Genomic DNA, 19,626 nt, shown 5'->3' with positions numbered 1-19,626 from the left:
GGTACATGTCCCACAGAAAGGAACTAAGTAGTTCATGTATCTATAGTCTCATGTTTGAAGCACATTTTCAGCCATGAAGGAAAAAACAGGGAGCAGCCCGGTGTGGTTATCAAGGATAATAATCACTTACCTCTTGCAACAGCAGACCAATAAAATCCACCCGCCAGGTAGCATGTGAGAGTAATCACCTCTCCAAATGCCACCACGGGAGAAAAAGGAATGATGGAAGTTTTGTCTGCAAAGCAGGCATTCCTGGGGGACTTTCCAACTGAGTTGGATGGAATAGGAAAACCACAATCAGAAATCCAAAATGACAGCCATAAGATGTCTCCAAATCAGATATGCCTGGGTCAAGAAACTCATTCTGGTACCACAATAGGAAAATGTCCCCAAATCAGATATGCCCAAGAGTTCAAACTCATTTTGGTACCACAGTCTCCACTATGAGGGCAGGGATGCAGAAAAAGTAGACTGCATTTTTGTCTCACTAAAAGGGAATAGTATTTTGGCAAACAAAATGAGTTGAGAGTTCATCAGACAAAGGGGTCAAGAGTTTGTTGCATATATATGAAACAGAAGACTATCCAGCCATTTGAAAAGAATGACGCCCTGACACTTGAAGCTAGATGTATGGAACTGGAAGTAAGTGAAAACAATACAGACATAAAAAGACAAATACTGTACCCACTCCCTCACAAACACAAGCTAAAACAATCGAGGGCCAGTGCTGTGGCATGGTAGGTTAAGGCTCTGCCTGTGGTGCCAGAATCCCAAATGGGCACCCACCAGTTCATATCCTTGCTGCTCCTCTTCTGAACCAGCACACTGGTTATGGGTTGAGAAAGCAATGGAAGATGGCCCTAGTGCTTGGGCCCCTACATCCACTTTGGGAGACCCAGAAAAAGCTCCTGGCTCCTGGCTTTGAATTTGCTCTGATGCAATTGTTGCAGCCATTTGGGTAATGAATGAGCAGAAGGAAAACATCTCTCTGTCTCTCCCTCTCTCTGTAGCTCAGCTTTTCAAATAAAAGGAAATAGATCTTTAAAATACACCTATCTGAATACATAATAATTAATAAGGGATGTAAGAGATTGGAGGGAAAAATGCAAGGAGTTTGGATGATGGGGACCAAATCAGAGTTAGATCAAGGAGTAACTTTCTAATGTTACACAGAATAATGGAGAAGATAGCTCACAATAACTGAGTATGTGTTGAATGAACATATAGAAGAAATTCCAAGACTTCAATCATAAGTACTGACAAATAAAGGGAAATATTGATCATCCCATTTTTAATCAGGACACACTGCAGACATGTACCAAAATGGCACACAGTAGCCCTTAAGTATGTACAATTATTATTTTCAAAATTTTCAAAAAAATCTTTATATGAACTAGAAACTCCATCACTGTGCATACACCAAATGGACAGGAACTAAGTATTTCAGATACTTTTCGTCCCATGTTTAATGCACCAGGGATGAAGTACTTAGAATCTGATGACAATTTCAGCCATTAACAAAGAAGCAACGAGAAGTCTGGTGTAGGCTTACATAACAGTAAGTACCTGCCATTTGCTACAACAGGTTCAATAAAATCCACTTGCCAGGTAGCATGTGAATAATCACCGCTCTAAATGCAACCATGCGAGAAGGAGGAATGACAGTTTTGTCTGTACTGTGGGCATTCCTGGGAGACTTCCACAACTGATTTGGATACAAAAGATAAGCTACAAGCTCAAATCCAAGTTGATAGGCCTATGATGTCCCAAACCACACAAGCATGGGAGGCTCCACTATGAAAGCAAGGATGCAGATAACATACAGTGCAGTTTTGCTACATTAAAAGGCAGTCGAATTTTGGCAATCAAAATAGCTGAGTTGGTCCGTGAGGATACGCCAGTAGCAAAGATATCAACAGTGATCCACCAAAGGAGGTACTCCAATGTAAGGGTATGCATGGTCCAGTTTCAAGCCACACAAAGGCCATTAGCAATTGGTGATGTCCCTAGAATTGGTGGACATGTGAATTTCAAGATGGCCTTGAGTGAGGGTGGACTGCTCAACAACAAGTAGGATGATCACAAGTTCTGCCCCTTGAGACACATGACACTACCCCTGTATCTGGAAGGAGGTATCTGATGTGAGATGACTGATGGTGGGTCTCCAAAAAGACAGTGTCTGACATCCTCAATAAGGACATAGACTCCTCAGGGTGTGGGTGTGTCTGGTCTCTGAAAATACCACTTCCATTTAACAAGAGATTCTCAGGGGCTGGAGGCCAGGACCCAGCTCATGATGCTGACGGAGGTAGTCCAAACTCTGTGAGTCAAACAGTAGTGTCACTAAAACCTCAGAGTTAATTTGAAATCCTGTACCCACGTGACCCTCAGAACCAAAAACTATCCATAGAGTAGTCCTTAGCTTTTTCTTTGGAAGTATGCCTGACCAAGGTGCATCCTTGTGGGTGACTGGTGAGATAGGTGGGTCTTAGGGTTCACTAGAGGTGAAGAAATTGGTGTTATCAGAAGGTGAAAATGTGCTGGGCTTCCTTGGTTGCAACTGTATCACTGAGGAAAAGGAGATATATGTGGATTTGTTGGGGATTTTTTCTGAATTCGTTTTTCAAAATATAGACCAAAAATTTGAGGTTGCAAGATCTCATCTCGTATGGAACTAAGGTCCATAGCCACTTGGACAAGAAGTCAGCTGCTGATGTTTGAGGTCCATTTTTCCTCCTCCTCTTGATTTTCAGTTGAAACGATGTCCTCAACATAGTGTCACAAGTGGATGCTAGGTGACAACTGAAGGCCAGCCCGATCCTGTTAACCGACCATGAGCCCTGGAGGACCACAGAAGCAGCCCACTGAAAGTCTCATAAAGGTGCACTGTTGGCCTTTAAATTAAAAAGTAAATGGTGGGGCTGGTGCTATCGTGCAGCGGATTAACACCCTGGCCTGAAGTGCCAGCATCCCATATGGGTGCTGGTTCGAGATCCACCTGCTCCACTTCCCATCCAGCTCTCTGCTATGGTACAGCAGGTAAGGCTTCAGATAACAATGCTTCCATTTCATATTGTCATGCCCCAGCTACTATACTTCCAGTCCAGCTTTTTCCTAAGGTGCATGGATAGACAGTGGGTGATGTTGGAAGATCTCAGGACTCTGCAACTCATGTATGAGGAGATGGAGTTCCTGCTCCTGGCTTCACCTTGGCTAATTGTAGCTGTTGCAGCCATTTGGAGAGTGAGGTAGTGGATTGGATGATATCTCTATGTCTCTCCCTCAATATTTTTTCCAAATAAAAATCACTGAAATAAAACAGTGGCCAAGGAACTGTGACAGAGTTGTTAAGATGCCATTTGGTTTACCCACGCCCCATATCAGAGTGCCTGGATTTCAGTATAATCTTCCTGCAGTCAGATTTCCTGCTAATGTACACTCTAATGGAGAGCAGGCATTGGTCACTTACTTAGGTCTCTTCCACTAATGTGACAGAGCTGGATGGAGTTCTTGGCTTCTGACTTTGGCCTAGCCCTTCCATAATGTTTGCAGGCTTTGGTGATGAGGCCAACAGATGGAAATATCTTTCTCTATCTCGCACTACCATTCCAATAATCAAAAATTAAAGGCTTGAATACACTGTATTGGCACGGCAATTAAAGACATCATTTTTGGTGCCAGCATCCCATTACACAGTATCTAGGATCAATACCTGTCGTGCATTCAAATCCAGGTTCCTGCTTATGCATACCCTGGGAAACAACAGAGGATGGCTCAGATACTTGGGCCCCAGCCACTCAAGTGGAGTGATCCAGCCAATGGGAAATCTGTTTTCTTGTCTTTCAATGAAACATAATGAATAATGCTTAAGTAAGCAGATAAATGATTCCACTGGGTCCAAGGTAGCTTGTTGGGGACTGTCCAAGGGGCAGCTTTGCCATTCAGGGGTAGTGGCTGCACATACTCGCTGAAGAATGCCTAACAGCCTCAGTAGCACTCTTTTGTTCTTAATTGTACACCGTCCATTGAAATAAAGATGCTCTTGCTGTAGTGTGGTGTTTCACATGCTCTGGACACCCACTGCAGTAGAAAAAGGGACAGTTTATGTTCACCCTCTGTGCCAACATGACACCATCTGTTTGTGCTTTCCAGACAAGTTGAACAGGATCTTGATGTAGTTCAGAGAGAGCTGCCAGCTGCCAACTCTGTTGCCCAGTGATTTATAGACTACTTCCTGTCAGGAACACAGCAAGGTTGCCCTTTTCTACGTGTCCCTGTCCAGTCTTTGAGCAGGCTTTGTGTCTCCATCCACAGCAAGGGGTGTACATCTGTGTGGACTTTCCTTGGTGTCTGAGATATGGCACTTCACCATCTGAGACAGTTGCAGACAAGGCATCAACTTTTTAACCATTTCCTGGGTGGTACTTAGCAGCATGTGAGGGGCAGCCAGCGGTCATCTGGTGCATCCAGACTCTGCATTACCCAGGTGGAGGTACAAATGTCTGAAATGATCCCATGAGACCATGTTACTTAGATGCTGCTGCCAGCAACACTCTGCACACAACCTTGAGTATAGGCCTTCCCTTAAGAAGCCTCACTGTCTCACTGGGAGTCTCTGGAGGGACATGGAAAGCCGTGATAAACCAAAATATTGAGGTTGCAAGCTCTCATCTCGTATGGAACTAAGGTCCACGCCCACTTGGTCAAGAAGTCAGTTGCTGATGTTAGAGGCCCATTTTTCCTCCTCCTCTTGATTTTCAGTTGAAACGATGTCCTCAACATAGTGTCACAGGTGGATGCTAGGTGACAACTGAAGGCCAGCCAGATCCTGTTAACAGACCATGAGCACTGGAGGACCAAATAGCCCACTGGAAGCTGGGTGGGTGCATGCACCCATTAGCAATGGCAATCCACAGGTCTACCAGGTACTACTCTAATTCCCATATAGCAAACGACAGAGAAATTTTCCAAAGGTAACCTTTTTGACATGCTCTTATATTTATGACATTAAATATTCCTCAACACAACTGTTAACAATAACTGAATTCAACAACACTGTAGAATACACGATGCTGTGCATGGAAAAATCTAAACTCTCCACCAAAAAATGGTTCAGGATGAAAAACCAATTCAGTGAAGTTACAGGTTACAAATGAATATACAAAAACAGTAGCTTTTTATATTCTAATAACCAACTTGGCAAAAATGAAATCTAAAAATTAATCCCATAAATGATAGGGACAAAAATAAAACATTTAGGAATAAATGCAACCAATTAAGTGAAAGATATCTACAATGAAAATTCTTTTTTTTTAACTTTTATTTAGTAAATATAAATTTCCAAAGTACAGATTATGGATTACAATGGCTTCACCCCCTATAAATTCCCTCCCACTCGCACCCCACCCATCTCCTGCTTCCTCTCCCATTCCATTCACATCAAGATTCTTTTTCAATTATCTTTATATACAGAAGATCAATTTAGTATATATTAAGTAAAGATTTCATCAGTTTGCACCCACACAGAAACACAAAGTGTAAAATACTGTTTCAGTACTAGTTATAGCATTTCTTCACATTGGGCAACACATTAAGGACAGTTCCCACATGAGAAGTAGGTACACAGTGACTCCTGTTGTTGACTTAACAATTTGACACTCTTGTTTTTGGCATCAGTAATCTAACTAGGCTCTAGTCATGAGTTGCCAAGGCTATGGAAGCCTTTTGAGTTCTCTGACTTTGATCTTATTCCGACAGGGTCATAGTCAAAGTGGAAGTTCTCTCCTCACTTCAGAGAAAGGTACCTCCTTCTTTGATGGCCCCGTTCTTTCCACTGGGATCTCACTCACAGAGATCTTTCATTTAGGTCTTCTTTTTTTTTTCCAGAGTGTCTTGGCTATCCATGTCTAAAATACTCTCCTGGGCTCTTCAGCCAGATCCGAATGCCTTAAGGGCTGAATCTGAGGCCAGAGTGCTGTTTAGGACATCGGCCATTCTATGAGTCTGCTGTGTATCCCGCTTCCCATGTTGGATTGTTCTCTCCCTTTTTTTATTCTATCAGTTATTATTAGCAGACACTAGTCTTGTTTGTGTGATCCCTTTGACTCTTAGACCTATCAGTGTGATCAGTTGTGAACTGAAATTGATCACTTGGACTAGTGAGTTGGCATTGGTACATGCCAGCTTGATGGGATTGTATTGGAATCCCCTGGCACATTTCTACAATGAAAATTCTAAAACGTTGAAGAAATAAATCATCAAGGACTCTCAAAATGGAAAAATATAACTTGCTCACGGATTGGAAGAATTAGTATAATTAAAATACCTATATTACTTAAAAGAACCTACAAAATAAATGAAATTCCTATCAAACATCAATGACATTTTTTTACAGAATGAGAAAATAATCCTAAATTCCCTAAGAAATCACAAAATATCAATAATTGCCAAAATGATCCTGAGCAAAATAAAAAAAATCAACTTGGAGACGTCAGAGTACCTGACTTCAAAGCTTACTACAAAGCTGTAGCAATCAAAGCAGCATGACAGTGGAAATTAATTAATTAATACAAACAGGCAAAACCAATTGATTTTTCATGAAAGTGCCCAGAATATACACTGGAAAAAAATCATAATCTAGTCAGCAAGTGGTTCTGGCAAAATTGGATGTATATATGTAGAATTGAATATTACAGTACTAAAAAATGAAATCCTGTTATTAGCATCAAAATCACTGCAACTAAAAGACTTCATGGTCAGTGAAATTATCCTGACACAGAAAGACAAATATTAGATGTTCTCCTTTATACATGGGAGCTAAAATTTTCTTTTAAAAAATCAGACGACAACAAAAGAAAATCAGAAAAATAATTAATGCCTGTGTGTATCAGTATTGCTGCAAATATAGTTTTGTGAAACTTTCTTTTATATCTTTTTCAAACAAATTCTTAAGAATGATCATTTTAAAATTTACTGTGTATGGGTATAGTAGACATTTTTATAGAAACCTTTGATTTCATAAACATAGATCTCACAAGTACAACTTTTGGATTATAGCAGTTCTTCTCTTCCCCCCATACCCGCCCTCCCACCCACAAACCATCCCAACTCCTACTCCCTCTTCCTTCCCATTCTTGAGATTCATTTTTAATTATCTTTATATACAGAAGATCAGTTCTATACTAAGTAAAGGTTTCAACAGACTGCACCCACACATTAAACACAAAGTTTAAAGTACTGTTTGAAGACTAGTTTTACCGTTAATTCTCATAGTATAACACATTAAAGACAGAGGTCCTACATGGGAAGCAAGTGCACAGTGACACCTGTTGTTAACAACTGACACTCTTATATTTGACATCAGTGATCACCCTATGCTCTTCGTCTTGAGCTGCCAAGGCTATGGAAGCTCCTTGAGTCCACAAATTCCAATATGATTTAGACAAGGCCATAATCAAAGTGGAAGTTCACTCCTCCCTTCAGAGAAAGGTACCTCCTTCTTTGATAGCCCCGTTCTTTCCACTGGGATCTCACTCACAGAGATCTTTCATTTAGGTCTTCTTTTTTTTTTCCAGAGTGTCTTGGCTATCCATGTCTAAAATACTCTCCTGGGCTCTTCAGCCAGATCCGAATGCCTTAAGGGCTGATTCTGAGGCCAGAGTGCTATTTAGGACATCAGCCATTCTGTGAGTCTGCTGTGTATCCCGCTTCCCATGTTGGATTGTTCTCTCCCTTTTTTTATTCTATCAATTAGTATTAGCAGACACTAGTCTTGTTTGTGTGATCCCTTTGACTCTTAGACCTATCATTATGGCCAATTGTGAACTGAAGCTAGATGGCATTGGTACATGCCACCTTCATGGGATTGAATTAGAATCCCCTGGCACATTTCTAACTCTATCATTTGGAAGCCCTCACTTTTTAAATTTTTGGTTTGTTAAGAACAGTACACAAATTGAAATGTCTCTGTAGTGATTCTCAAAAATCAGTAAAATCCCAAATATGAAAAAAAGCTTATCTTGTATTCATTGTATTGCTCTGATGCTATTCAATTTCACATACACATGAAAATATACTACCATTTTTCTTAATTAAAAGAAACAATCTAAAATAAATATCTGTCACCAACTTAAAACACAGCATAGTAGCCTTTTGACTGAACATGACAAGAAAGAACAGTTCAGTTATTTACAGGTTCTGTTTTTGCTTGTCTTAATTAACCATCTTCAAATACCATAATATTAGTTGTGACATTAATCATTTAAACCCCTTAACTTTATACACCAAGTAACATGTTGGTATTTTTATGTACATTTTATCAACAAGAGTTGTACATATTTATGGGCTGGTGTGACATTTCAATACTCATATAAAATTTGTACTAATCAAGTCTACATTAATCTTTTGACATTATTTTAAGGACAGAGCCTTGAGCTCCTTTATTTCATTTTCTAACAACAGATATAATGGATCACTGTGAGCTACACACATCCACCTGTGTGATTCTAGGAAATTACTCAGTAATCTACTGCTACTGTGATACTCATCTGTATCCATTTTTCCACCTAGTTTTAATATTGCAATTGGTTTCAAAAGCAAAACAGAGAATCAATAAGGGGTAGGGGGGAAGAGAGAGAGAGAAATAGAGAGAGGAAGAGAGGGAGAGAGAGGGAGAGAGGGAGAGAGAGCGATACCACCCATCTAGTAGTTCACTACCCAAATGCCATGAATCCAAAAGAAAATCATCATCTCACAGAACTGTATGCACCCCCACATTCACTTCAGCATCATTCACAATTCTACGATAAGGAAATAACCCAAATGTTTGTTGATGGACCCATAAGGAAAAATGGGATACACACACAATGGAATCCTCGCCAACCTTAAAAAGAAAGGAAATACTACTACTTGTCACAAGATGGATCCAAAAGCATGGAACTATAGGACATTACAGGAATGAAACAAGACACAGAAATAGGAAACACCACATGAGCACACTTACATGTGGAATATACAAAAGTCAAACTAACACAGAGAGCAGGATGGTGTTTTGATGAACTGGGAGCAGGAAAATGAAGAGATGTTAGTCAAAAGATACAAATATATGGTTATGGTGCTGGAGCTGGGGTGTAAAAGCTTGAGCCTCCACCTGGACTGCCACCATCTCCTATGGGCACCAGACCGAGTCCCAGCTGCTCCACTTCCCATTCACCTCCCTGCTAATGTGCCTGGGAAAGCACTAGAAGATGACCCCATGAATTGGGCCCCTGTGCCAAAGTGGGAGACCTGGGGCCCAGCCCTGCCACTGAGGACATTTGAGGAGTGAAATTATGCATGAGATGAGATATCCCTCATCCTCTCACTCACTTTCTCTCTGTCTTACTCTCTTTCTCTGTTTCCTGCGTTTCTTTTTGGATTTGACAGGTACAGTTATTGACAGTGAGAGAGAGACAGAGAGAAAGGTCTCCCTTCTGTTGGTTCACTCCCCAAATGGTCCCTACGGCTTGCACTGTGCTGATTCAAAGTCAGGAGCCAGATGCTTCCTCCTGGTCTCCCAAGTGGGTACAGGGGCCCAAGCACTTGGACCAATCTCCACTGCCGTCCCAGGTCACAGCAGAGAACTGGACTGGAAGAGGAGGAACTGGAACTAGAACCCGGCGCCCACATGGGATGCCAACACCACAGTGGAGGATTAACCAAGTGAGCCATGGTGCCGGCCCCTGCCTTTCAAATAAATCTTAAAAAAATCAAATTTACAATTATGAGATAAGGTTTTGAAAAATCTAAAACATACATCGGGTAACCAGTTCCCACTATATTCTGTACTTGTAATTTCCTAGGTCAATATTCTTTTAAAAACACTATAAAAAGTATAGGTGTGTAAATCAGAGGGCAGGTATAGTAGGAAGAATGACTATGCTGCTAAAGCTGTACTGAAGGAATGCATGAAGTATCTAAACCTTAAATAAAGGTTTTGTGGAAAAACACATAAATAAATAAATAAATAAATAAATAAATAAATAAAATAATTTAAAAAACACTGTAAGAGTGATAAATTTGTTAACTAGCTTCATTGTACTAATCCTCTCATGGGGTACTGTAAGTACCAGGAGAGTCAAAAAGTTTGTGTGAAAATGCATTCTAAAGATCAGACTCATATCAAAATACACACTGCGTGCCTTGAATATATACAATTTTTGTTTCTCAGTTATACTGTAATAAGGCTGGAAAAATAAAACATGCAAAGATAGGTTCCTATTCTTAAGATGCAAATAAAACTAAGGAACTTAGGTTAATATTGTGGGGTTTGGGTGGGCTTCATGGGACAGAAATGATTTTAAAACAGTCATGACTGGGGCTGGCACTGTGCCATAGCAGGTGAGCTACCAAATGCAGTGCCAGCATCCCATATGGGAACTGGTTAAAGTTCCGGCTGCTCCACTTCCTATCCAGCTCTCTGCTATGGCCTGGGAAAGCAGTAAAGGATGGCACATGTCCTTGGGCCCTTGCACCCACGTGGGAGACCTGGAAGAAGCTCCTGCCTCCTGGCTCCTGGTTTCACATCAGCACAGTTCTGGCCATTGAGGCCAACTGGGGAATGATCCAGCAGATGAAAGACCTCTCTCTCTGCTTCTCCTTCTCTCTCTGTATAACTCTTTCAAATAAATAAATCTTAAAAAAAATTCATTAACTTGACTAAACTAAATTTCAGGCGGTTTATATCTTGAAAATAAAGATTCAGGAAGTCTATCAAGAGAATATTTAAGACAATATCCAAGTAACATATTACACTGCCATCTCACCTCCCTCAAACTGAAAACTCAGAAATAGAAAAGGAAAGGAAGTGAATCTGAAGGAAACCAGGAAAGTGAAAAGTGAAATGAGAATTATAAATTAATACATGCTATACGCCCACCAAGGTGTGTACATTCCTATGTGCATACAACACAGTTACATATTACAGGCAGGTTGAGAGTTAGCCCAATTACACTATGGAACTGAAAATGCAGGGCCCGCTTCATCAGTATGTGACCAGTGACACTGCAACTGGACCCAACTCTAAAGAGTACACTCCCTGCTGTCCAAATTCCTACTGGATTTAACTTGAATTTGTGCTTTGTAAATGAAGTCTGATAGGAAGATGGGGCAAGTGCACAGTCTGAGCTCTCACTGACTCACTGGGACAGGTCTTGGTCACAGCCCTCAGGTTCACTGCCCTAAAAAGCCTTCCATTTCCCATCACTGGTGACCACAGTGGCCTTTGGTTCAAAGCAATACTTGGTTGTGGGCACATTATGTTTAGAGAACACACGTTTGGGGAGGCACCATGGTAGTTTCTCACCTAAACTCAACCTAAATTCCTAGGGTTTCCATATTTAAATGCATGACAATTTTTAAACAACACAATCTGCATTTTGAGATCATACTGGGGACTACACATTATGGAGTTAGTTCGGTCAAGGTTTAGAATTTACACTTTCCTATAATTTTCACAATGACATTCTTTCAGTTCATTTTATAATCACAAGAAAGGAAGGAGGAAGGAGGGCAGGATGCTGGGGGGGAGGAAGAAAAGGTGGGAAGTATCACTACACTCCTCAATCTCTGTATATGAAATACATGATATCTGTTCACCTTTAAATAAATAAAAATTACTTAAAAAATTTAGCTGTGAAAACTGCAAGATGAAATATACAAACCAAATGGAGATTCCTTGTATTTAAGTTGAAGAACAAACCAAAACATGACAATATCAAAATATTAAACCAGGATGCTCACAGCAGTATGGCAGGGCCTTCCCCGTGGAATGAGTAGCAGCACAGGTCTACAGCATCTTAGTCACCAGGGGTGGAGCCTCTGCCAGGGTTAGAGGTGCTCACTCTGCACTTGCTTCACTGGATCAATAGGTGGCAATGTCTTCACTGATCAGGTTGCTTTACAACCCATTTTCATAAATGGCAGGACCCCAGCAGATATCATGAGGTATTCTGCTGGAAAACTGTGCATCTCATTACATTTATCATGTTATTTCTATGTACCTCAAAATGTAGGGGTCTGCCAAGAATTACTCAAATTCCACCTGCATAGAGCAGAGGGCTATACACCATGAACATTAGTCTATCACAAGAATATTTCTTGGGGAAGGCACTGTGGCAGAGCAGGAAAAGCTTCTGCCTGCAGTGCCAGCGTCTCATAAGAGCGCTTGTTTGAGTCCCCACTGCTCCACTTCCAATCCAGCTCTGTGATATGGCCTAGGAAAGAGGAAGATGGCCCAAGTGCTTGGGCCCCTGCACCCACGTGAGAGACCCAGAAGAAGCTCCGGGCTCCTGGCTACATATCAGTTCAGCTCTGGCCATTGCAGCCCTATGGGGAGTGAACCAGTAAATAGAAGACTTCTCTCTTTCTCTCTCTCTGCCCCAACCTCTGTATAGCTCTGCCTTTCAAATACATAAATTAATCTTCAAACAACCTTTCTTTCCCCATTTGACACTCACATGCCATCTTCTGTGGGGAGCCATTGCACTGCGCCCTAAAGACGGCGCCGGCTCCTTTCTCCCGGAAGGACTGGCGAGAAACAAACAACTCCTAATAAGGAGATGGCTGAGCTCCCTTCTGGCTTCCACATTGCTGTACCTATCAATCCTTCCCACTTGGCTGCTTTTGATTGGTGTGCTGATGGCTATAAGAGGGATGGGAGAGGGAAGGAGGCAGAAGAAGAAGCTTGTTCAAAGTTCCTGAATAAACTGCTTGAAGAAGAGTTCGGGTTGTGTCTTCCTTGCTGGTCGAGGGACGCGACAACTGGTGGCCCGTACGGGGAACCATCTCAAACGCGAACTCAGAACTTCCTGCAGTCAGGGCAGCGCTGGTAAGTCCCCCAGGAAAATAAGGTGGGGATCCGCGATAAGAGCGGGTAGTCCTGCGACAATAGTGGGAGGATAGCTCTGCGATTAAAGCAGAGGAAGTTCTGCGACAAAAGCAGAAGGAGCTCTGACCCGTGGCCAGGGAAAGAGTACAATTTTTGACGATGGGTAATTCACAGTCCCATCAAATTTTTCTGGCACTGAATGCGCTGCTTTGAGAAAACGGTTTGAAACTTAAGCCTAGTACATTGCATAGGTTTTTACGTAACTGCGATACCATTGCACCCTGGTATGGGGTTTCGGGAAGCCTTACTATCCCTTCATGGGACAAACTAGGCAGGGATTTGGATTTTGCATTCGAACAGGGTAATCTCGAAAGGGGAGTGAGACCAATATGGAAGTTAGTGCGAGCATGCCTCGAGGATGAGCGGTATAGTGAAACTATTCTGAGCGGTCAAGCTGCCTTGGAGGAGCTTCAGGAAGAGCACTCCGAGAGAGCTGCCAGTGAAAAAGGGAAAACTTTGAAGGAGAGTCAGAAAACAACTAGGAAAAAACTGTACCCTGATCTTTCCGAGTTGCGCAGCCCCTCCTTAGTAAGTAGTACTAGTGCAGAAAGTAGCTCAGAAAGCAGCAGTGAGTCTGAAGAGTGTGGCGATAACAAAGTGTCTGGTATAAAGCAAGTACGGGAATTCAATCGGCAAATGAGGATTTCCAAAAATTACAGCCGCTGAGCCATTACCAGGTGCTCCAAATATATTTACGGATGGGTCAAAAACAGGCTGTGGGGTTTATATGGTAGAGGGTAATGACCCAGTATTTCATCAGTTTCAGCCAGGCTCACCTCAAGTTGTGGAATTAAAAATAGTTATTAAAGTCCTTAAGCAGTGCTCTTTTGCCTTTAACTTGTTGTCAGATTCCTTATATGTGGTGAACGCATTAAAGATATTGGAAACCGCAGGACCGATTAAACCTTCTAGCCCAATTGCATCCCTAACGTCAGGTGATTGCTCATTGTCTGGATGCATGGGCCGCCTGGGGGAGACCCCAGGTGCTAAAAACTGATAATGGCCCGGCCTATACATCTCAAACCTTTACCACCTTTTGCCAAAAAATGGAGGTTCAACTTGTCCATGGATTGCCGTACAATCCTCAGGGCCAGGGCATAATTGAGCGAGCACACCGCACACTGAAAGAATATCTTTTAAAACAAAAAGGGGGACGTGACAGGCCAGGAGAAAGAGAGAGGAAAAATTCCACAGGTATCTTGACCTAGAGAAAAGTCTTAATTCGATAACCCTTTCCAACTTGATGGGTTTTTCTCTTTACAGTTAATAAAAACTTAAGCAATGGGCTCATACGCTGATAATCAATTCTTTTCTGTGCTGCTGTAGCTAACTTATCTAATGAGAGTTTTCATGTGTCTTGAAGGTTTCGCATTTTTCTATTGCCAGTATGAGTCTTGATTGGAAAAACTGCACCATGAAGCTGTTTACATTATATCTTTAATGTTTGAGTGATTACCTAACTCTGATTAGATCTAGTCCACAGCCTTGGTTAAACGTACTAATTTTTGACTAAAATGGTTTGACTCTCTGATAGTTTAAATTCTAAACCGAGTCTTTCAACTTTGGGGCTTCCAGACGGATCCCTGGAACTCTCAAAGGATGGGACTCTAAATTTGTTAAAGTAACAGCTGTTTGAGTCAATTCAAATTATACAAAGTATATTAAAATGTAGTAAATGATGTCAAATCTATGTTGTCTTCATGTTTTTGCTTTTCAGCTAGAGTAGTCTTATAAAAATGAGAGTAAATTCTGTGTATACAAGCCTTTATGTTGTTAACTCAAGTAAGCCAATACAGATTGGTTCAGAAAATTGGGTTAATGCAAATGCCCTTTGGTTCACGTGCTCAGTTTTACATTTACATGTCTTTGATATGCTTTAAACTTGTTTCTCTTAAGGATGAAGATCTTTTCAAAGTTGTAAATATGCACTAGTGACTGTTGCTGCCCAAGTGGTGTTATCCTTATGTTACTTAAAAGCATGGAAATGTAATTTTGACTTTTAATTCAGATAATGGTGTGGTATTCATTAATAGCTCAGTGTTTTAAGTTATCCAGGCATCGGTGCTAAGTAAAATATGGAAAATGTATTATGTGTACTTTTAACATCTTAAATTTGATAAGAGAGACTTTTAAGTTTGCCAGCATGTATTCTCATAGGTTGTCCATACATGATAATTCAAGACTGTAAAAGTAACTACAGGTATAAAGTTTCAGAAGGTGTGAGCAAGTCATGAAAAGTTGTAAAAAGTTTACGATTTTAAAACATTGTTTACAGAATTTTCTATAAGTTAAATGTTAATGCCAAAATTACACTAACCTAAAGTTGAAGTCTGATCTTCTGTTATAACAATGGGATTTTTTAAAATTTTTTAAAATTTTTTTAACAGCCCTGACTGTTAATGAACAACTTAATACATTATCCCTCTTAGTAGTTTTTTTGTCTGTTCTACTTAATATGACTGATTTAATTCTGTAATTATCACACAGTTATTCTTAAGTGTTGAAATTTAACTGAAATGTGATCCCTGTTAAACATAAGAGTAGGAATAAGAGAGGGAAGAGATATATAATTTGGGACATGCTCAAGCTGACTTGCCCCAAATGGTAGAGTTAGAAACATACCAGGGGACTCCAATTTAATCCCATCAAGGTGGCATGTACCAATGCCATCTCACTAGTCCAAGTGATCAATTTCAGTTCGCAATTGATCATAATGAAAGGACTAAGAGTCAAAGGGAGCACATAAGCAAGTCTAGTACCTGCTAACACTAACCGATAGAATAAATAAAGGGGAGAGTGATCCAACATGGGAAGTGAGATACTCAGCAGACTCATAGAATGGCAGATGCCCTAAATAGCACTCTGGCCTCAGAATCAGCCCTAAAGGCATTCAGATCTGGCTGAAAAGCCCATGAGAGTATTTCAGGCATGGAAAGCCAAGACACTCTGGCAAAAGATCTCTGTGAGTGAGATCCCAGTGGAAAGAACAGGTCTTCAAAGAAGGAGGTACCTTTCTCTGAAGGGAGGAGAGAACCTCCACTTTGACTATGACCTTGTCTAAACAAGATAAGAGTCAGAGAACTCAAGGGGCTTCCATAGCCTTGGAAACTCATGACTGGAGCATAGGGAGATTACTGATGCCATAGACAGGAGTGTCAATTGGTAAAGTCAACAACAGGAGTCACTGTGCACTTACTCCTCATGTAGGATCTCTGTCCTTAATGTGCTGTGCATTGAGATTTAATGCTATAACGAGTACTCAAATAATATATTTCACTTTGTGTTTCTATGGGGGTGCAAACTGTTGAAATCTTTACTTAATGCATACTAAACTGATCCTCTGTAAAAAAAAAAAAAAAAAAGAAACTATCAACACCCAACTTGACTCTCACTGGGATTAAACATGACAATAGGTCTGATCTGATTTCATCATCATTAAAAAAAATCATCTATTATTTTTCACTTTATGTTTCTGTGTGGGAGCAAACTGTTGAAATCCTTACTTAATGTATACTAAGCTGATCTTCTGTATATTAAGATAATCGAAAATGAATCTTGATGTGAATGGAAGGGGAGAGGGAGTGGGAAAGGGGAGGGTTGTGGGTGGGAGGGACGGTATGGGGGGGAAGCCATAGTAATCCATTATTCGTACTTTGGAAACGTATATTCATTAAATAAAAGTTAAAAAAAAAATGTGTACTAATGTTAGTAATTATCTGGAAATGGTCTCAATTGTAAATCTTAAAATCTGTTGTTGCAAAAACTGTAACGTCTCTTTTTAACACTACTGTCTATTAAGTTATGATTGATAAAAAGTATTAAGTCTTAAAAAGTTATGCTGAATATTATTATGATCAGATCTGGTCTAAAAGTGTTAAAATCGCCCTGACTAAATGCTAAGGAATTCTATTTTGACCAGATACTCTAAGTTCTCTTGGCACCTTTAACAGACTTTCTGAAAAGCAAAGTTCTAAATTCTCTGGACTTTTGGTATCTCCAGAGGGCCCCTGGAGATGTCAAAAGATATATCTCTCATCTTGCAGAGATAATAACCAATCGGGCTGTTTAGATTAAAAGTGGTGCCAAGATGTGAAATGATGCTAAACTTCAGTTATAAACGAGTTTCTTTCTAGCTGCTCCAGTCTCTGGCTCAGAAGCCAGATCCTTTAAAGAGGGACTGACAAAGTCTAAGAAGCATCCCATGGTCATGATTTGCATCACCTCAATGTCCAAACCTTACCAGTAAGATACTGAATCACCCGGAACAGGCAAGGCAAATTGTAAAATCCTGCCCTTCCTGTGTCACATTTCTCCCGGTCCCTTATTATGGTGTAAATCCTAGAGGTTTTATGCCTAATCAGCTTTGGCAGATGGATGTTACCCATTTTTCTGAATTTGGTAAACTAAAATACATACATGTTTCTTTAGATACATGTTCAGGTTTTGTTTTTGCCACCCCGCAATGCGGCGAGGCTGCCAAACATCTCTCATTGCCTTCAGGCCTTTGCTGTTCTAGGAACCCCTATACAGATAAAAACTAATAATGGCCCAGCATATACTTCCAACTCTTTTAAGCACTTCTGTACTAACTTCCACATCTCTCATCACCAGGATTCCTTATAATCCCCAGGGACAAGGTATTGTGGAACGAGCACATGCCACATTAAAAAATTATTTACAAAAAATAAAAAAGGGGGAATACGGGACCATGGCATATTCCCCACAAAAATGGCTATCACATGCTCTTTTCATTTTAAATTCTCTAATACTGGATAATCAAGGGAAAACTGCAGCTGATCGTCACTGGCATCCTGAAACCAAAAGACAACAAGTCTATGTGAAGTGGAAAGACCCTCTAACTGCTCAATGGTATGGACCTGACCCTGTTTTAATATGGGGACGTGGACATGTTTCTATATTCTCGATGGTTACCTGAGCGACTGGTGCGGCAAACAGACAATGTCACAAAGCAGCCCCTCAATCTTCATTATGATAACATTGCTGATTGGGATCATTACTGCAGCCATTATAACTGCCATTTCCATTGCAGCTGTGGGCGCTATAACAGCTGCTATAGCGCTCACAGGGACAATTCAAACTGCTAATACCCTGAATAATTTAACGGCCTCTGTGGCTGCTGCTTTGGATACTCAGACATCCTTAAATGCACAAATAAAGGGAGGCTTGATGATTGTTAATCAGCGTGTGGATTTGGTACAGGAGCAGGTGGATACTCTGGCAGCTTGCTCAGCTAGGATGTGAGTGGAAATTTTCAGGGTTGTGTGTGACCTCTGTTCAGTACGATAACATGACTCAGGAAGCAAATTACTCTAAACAGTTGTCTCAGATGCTCTTGCAGAATTGGTCCGCAGAATTTGACTACACCTTGAAGCAACTGCGCCTTGCTGTGGTCACCATCAACTCCACACGTGTGGATGTCTCCTTCCCATCTGGATTGTCATCCTGGATCCGCACAGCCATCTCCAACCTGAAGGAGTGGGCGGGACTTGGAGCTTTGACGGGGTTGCTGTTACTTGTTGTGTTATTTTGCCTGTGGTGTTTGTGCAGGATGAGGACAGCTCATCGGCGGGAATTGGCCATGATAGCTCAAGCCTTTTATGCCCTTGAGGCTGGACAATCGCCTCAAGCATGGCTGGCCTTCCTTGAATGCTAGGCATGGGTGCAGGGTGCGAGGCAAAGCACTGCAGAGAGAACGAGCCATTACGTTCTCTGGAAGGCAAGTCTGTCTGCATGTGGGTTGGCATCCCAGATCCCACCCCCGCGAAAAGGATGCTGTTCCAGGTGGATGCCTGGCAGTGGGGGACAAACCCCTACCTTCTCCTGTAATCCTTAGATGCCTGGTTCTAAAACAAAAAGGGGGAACTGTGGGGAGCCATTGCACTGTGCCCTAAAGATGGCGCCGGCTCCTTTCTCCTGGAAGGACTGGCGAGAAACAAACAACTCCTAATAAGATGGTTGAGCTCCCTTCTGGCTTCCACATTGCTGTACCTATCAATCCTTGCCACTTGGCTGCTTTTGATTGGTGTGCTGATGGCTATAAGAGGGATGGGAGAGGGAAGGAGGCGGAAGAAGAAGCTTGTTCAAGGTTCCTGAATAAACTGCTTGAAGAAGAGTTCGGGTTGTGTCTTCTTTGCTGGTTGAGGGACGCGACAATCTTCCACAGTAATCAGGGAGGAAATCAAGCAAGGAGATTCATTAGTGTAGGAGAGGTTACCAATCACATAAAGCTCAATGTTTGCTGAAGCAGCAATTTGAAATTTAACATCATATGTAAGATAATGCTTACAAAGTTTAAATGTCTTTGAAAGCAGCATTCTGAAAACTACACATATACCAATCCATTGAAGGATCTCCTGGACTCCATGCCTGTTCTCACACTACAGCACTTCAGTAGAAAGCTTCAAAATATTTCCAATGTTGAACTGCAAGTCAGTTTTAGTTTTCCCATTCATAATCACTGAGGCCTACATAACTCACAAACAAAATTGTATAAAGGTGAAACAAAGGCATTGTTTGTAGCAAACTCTCCATCTAGTTTTCCCCCACATATGTGACTTTCGTTAAACAGAGGAAAAGCATCTTAAGATGTTTGGCATAAACCACTCTAATTTTGGAATTTCCCCAGAAAGCTTCTATATTTTAACAACTTCTTAGTAGTACACTAGAAATTGCTAGCCTAG

General features: G+C 41.2%; 1 long non-coding RNA gene across 4 annotated transcripts in view; it reads right to left on the bottom strand.

The window, feature by feature from the left end:
* LOC149120492 (uncharacterized) overlaps window positions 1-19,626 on the bottom strand; it is an 82,809-nt gene that overhangs the window by 15,790 nt on the left and 47,393 nt on the right. For 2 of the 4 annotated variants that reach the window (XR_016226032.1, XR_016226031.1), the window contains one exon: window positions 17,557-19,100. The exons of 1 other annotated variant lie outside the window; for it this stretch is intronic. This is a non-coding gene — a long non-coding RNA (uncharacterized LOC149120492). Of the gene's footprint in view, window positions 1-1,054; window positions 4,829-17,556; window positions 19,101-19,626 lie in introns of those variants that run through there. One more of the 4 variants, XR_016226033.1, reaches the window with a different exon arrangement.

The sequence above is a fragment of the Oryctolagus cuniculus genome, chromosome 19, assembly GCF_051225735.1.
Source record: "Oryctolagus cuniculus isolate XC-2025 breed Fujian yellow rabbit chromosome 19, ASM5122573v1, whole genome shotgun sequence".
In the NCBI taxonomy this organism is placed as follows: domain Eukaryota; kingdom Metazoa; phylum Chordata; class Mammalia; order Lagomorpha; family Leporidae; genus Oryctolagus; species Oryctolagus cuniculus.
This window is presented reverse-complemented; position numbering and strand designations above follow the sequence as displayed.